This window comes from Myotis lucifugus, unplaced genomic scaffold, assembly GCF_000147115.1.
Source record: "Myotis lucifugus unplaced genomic scaffold, Myoluc2.0 scaffold_8, whole genome shotgun sequence".
Lineage (NCBI taxonomy): Eukaryota > Metazoa > Chordata > Mammalia > Chiroptera > Vespertilionidae > Myotis > Myotis lucifugus.
In genome coordinates this window covers 11,852,023-11,855,605 of record NW_005871056.1, presented here as the reverse complement: position 1 = coordinate 11,855,605, position 3,583 = coordinate 11,852,023, and the positions used below count along the sequence as shown (strand labels likewise).

Below are 3,583 nucleotides of genomic sequence, written 5' to 3'. Positions count from 1 at the left end.
CACTGCAGACAGGAGACAAGGCTGAGCTTAGAGATGGCACTGGTGACAGCCTCGTGCACTCCTTTCGCATTGGGCTGAGGCCTGACCAGAACCAACATGGCTGACAGCCAGCTCAGGCCTGGGGCTGGGCCCTGAATTAGAAGTAGTTACAGAAACTGAACCAAGGCGGGGTTAGAGTAAGGAGACTGAGCCCCTTGGATGTAAAACTGAAGGAGGGCCTGCCTCACCCGGTCCTAGCCCTGCTCTGTAGCTGTCATTTGACATGAGTTACACCCCAGCCCCAGCCCACCTCCACGGTACCCCCCTTCTCCAGCCCCAGACACAAACACACTCTTCCCTCCACTTTCTGTGAAAGTGTTTGCTCATGTTATGCCTTTGGCTTGAAGTACCCTTCCTTCCTTCTCTGCTTAGCAGACATGTGATCATTCTTCCAGACTCCACAGGTTTTGAAGATGCCCTCGGGCACAGACCACCTTGCTACTCACACCCACTGGGAAGGCTGGGGTGTCAACAGATTTGGGCTTCCTTGAGTGATTGGGAGGAGGAAGGTAGCAGGGCCTAAGGTAGCAGGGCCTAAGGTAGATTGGATGCTGCCAGAAAGTGAGTAAAATTCTGTGATTGGGGATCTCAATAAATTTCACCCACGGAAAGGGGAGACTAAACACATGATTAAGCTGTAATGGTAAAGCTGTAGTGGGTATGCATCGTAGCTGAAAGAGGGGCCTGAGAGAAGAGGTGTGCTTGGTACTTCGAGGGTGGCCTGGGGGCCTTGTTTTGTCTGGGCTGAGACACAACTGCAAAGTGTACTTGCTGCAAATCGAATCGCTGTCTCACGGTCCCAAAAGGACCTTGTCTGAGGTGGGTGTTCTGTGAGCCCGTGTCCCATAGGAAACAGCAGGGCCCAGTTGGGAGCCAGGCCAGCCTGCACTGCCCCGTTTTTCCTTCTGCAAAGCCTCTTCTCCGCCTCCACAACAAACACCTCCGTGTGAATGGATCTTTCCCTCCTCCGGGCTCCAAGAGCTTTCTTTTAAATTAGCATATAGCATGCAAACAGTTCAGTGAGCTCATCTCAGGGCACAGCTCATTGATGTTTTTCCTTTGCACACACCTGTGGAGCCACCGCACCCAGGTCAAGACACAGAACATTTCCACACCCAAGAAGGCTCTCCCAAGGCTCCTCCCAGACACACCCGGCCCCGGGGTGTCCACAGCCGCCCTGTTTCACTGAAGAGGCCTCTCTGGAATGCGTTTCTGTGTGTCTGGCTTCTCTTGTTTACCATAAAACCTATAGACTTTCACCCACGCTATCGCATAAGGCAGCCGCCTCTTGTGTTCATGGCATGGAGCTTGCCACACCCAAGAGCCCCACTTCCATTCAATGGGGACAGGAACCTCTTTCAACACATTGTGCTGTCATGACTGGGTATCCTATGGAAAGCCACAGACCTGACTTCCTACCCAATTCCGTGCACAGAAAGGATTCGAGATGGAAGATGGATTCGAGCAGGGGACATCGGGCGCAGTCTTCACGGCCTTGGTGAGACCAGGATTTCTCAAACAGGGGACAAGGTGCTGGAAAAGAAGAAGCAGATCTATTTCAGTTGATTAAAATTAACAACTTTACTCGATCAAAAGACACCCTGAGGAAGTCAGGGCAAGCCCTTGGCTGGGAGGAAATATTCTGTCCATGCCTCCGAGGTTGGCTCATCATTACCTTCATGGTTTCCTACACACTTCAGCATGTATTCTTTTAGAAAATAATTTCCCCCAGCTTTATTAAGATATATAACTGACACAAAACATTGTGCAGATTTAAGGTGTACAATGTGTTGATTTGATACACTTACTATCACCACAGCTTTAGTTAACACCTCTATCCTGTTGCTGTAGGTGGCGGGCACCGCACCTGGTGTCTGACCAGTGGGGCCAGACCAAACCTGGCAGGGTTCAGCAACCTCGGTACTTGTGTTCTGACTAAGAAGAGAATTCAGAGCCAAGACCCAAACTCGCTAGAGAAAATTTATTTGAGCATGCAAAGAGAAAGGATACTCCCAGAGAAATGTCAAGCCGGTGACTCAAAGAGTGGGAGTGGGCTAGGATTCCTTTTAAACTCTCGGAGGGGAATTAACTGCTTTCTTCTTCAAACTGACCTATCAGGACCTGTCCTATCATCTTGTCATCTTCTGTGCTTGCACAGAAGTTAGATGGGGCTTTCCTCCAGCCCCCCACCCCTTGTTCTCCTCTACAGGTGGGGGTTTACCATGTGACTAACCATATGCCAGAAGAGAAGAGGTCAAGAGAATCCTACCTGCATGACGGGGGACATTCTAGGGTGGAGAGGGGTCCTAGGGAAACACCTGCCATTCTAGGGTGGAAAGAGGCACTAGGGGCAAGGTCTCGAATTGAACGTTTCCCATTGCTAGGTGTCGGGGTGTTCTGCTCTGGTGACCTTCTGTACCTGGATCATCGTCCTTGCTCTGCTCGTGTCTGTCTGACTACCTACAACACTGTCACATGGTTACCATTTCTCTTTTTGTGGTGAGAACACTTAAGATCTATTCTTAGCAAAATTCAAGTATATGATACAGCACTAATGAATTATTACCTGTATCTATATTTACATGATATATTGCTGTACATTAGATCCCCAGAACTTATTAATCTTTTAGCTGGAAGTTTGTATCCTTCGACCAATATCTCCCCATTTTCCCCACCACCTAACCCCTCATAACCAACACTCTAATTCTGTTTCTCTGAGTTTGACTTTTTAGACTCCACATATAAATGATATCATACAGTATTTGTCTTTCTGTGTCTGATTTATTACACTTAGCATAATGTCCTCAAGGTCCATCCATGTTGTGCAAGTGGCAGGATTTCTTTCTGTCTTATGTTTGAATAACATTCCACAGTATCTATACTCATCTTCTTTATTCATTCATCTAGCGATGGACACTTAAGTTGTTTCCATGTCTTAGCTATTGTGAGTAATCAACATGCATTCTTCTTTTCTTTCTCATGCATTTTTTGAATGTATATATTTTATTTATTTCAGAGAGGAAGAGAGAAGGAGAGAGAGATAGAAATATCAATGATGAGAGAGAATCATCTATTGGCTGCCTCCTGCACGCCCCCAACTGGGGATTGAGCCCACAACCCAGGCATGTGCCCTGAGAATCAAGCCGTGACCTCCTGGTTCCTAGGTTGACTTTCAACCACTGAGCCACACCAGCTGAGCTCCAATATGTATTTTTGATTATATGTATTGGATGGCATTTGTTAATAACTCCCATATGTATTTTATTCCAAAGACATGCAGACTTTAGTTCTAATTCCATACAGTTTATGATATAAAATCAATAAAAATATCCTAAGATTTGGAAAATCCAAGTGATTTAATTTGCACAAACCTATATAGGCCTTAGTTCCTGAATAGGGTTTGGCAGTTGGAACAGCCCCACTCAAGGCGTTGGCACTCATCCTGATCCTGGTCTACAAGATGGTGAGGCAGTGCTCGTATTCCTACCTTCCAGCTGTGGCAACAGGCTCAGGGAGGTTAAGAAGCTGCCAAGGTCAAATGCAG

At 47.1% G+C, this 3,583-nt stretch overlaps 1 long non-coding RNA gene across 1 annotated transcript; it reads left to right on the top strand.

Annotated features, from left to right (window-relative positions):
* The first annotated feature begins 1,310 nt into the window (after nt 1-1,310).
* On the top strand, nt 1,311-2,800 carry LOC106696167. Its single transcript, XR_001347059.2, has 2 exons — nt 1,311-1,537; nt 2,249-2,800. It is a non-coding gene; the product is annotated as an uncharacterized LOC106696167 (long non-coding RNA).
* The last annotated feature ends 783 nt before the right edge of the window (nt 2,801-3,583 follow it).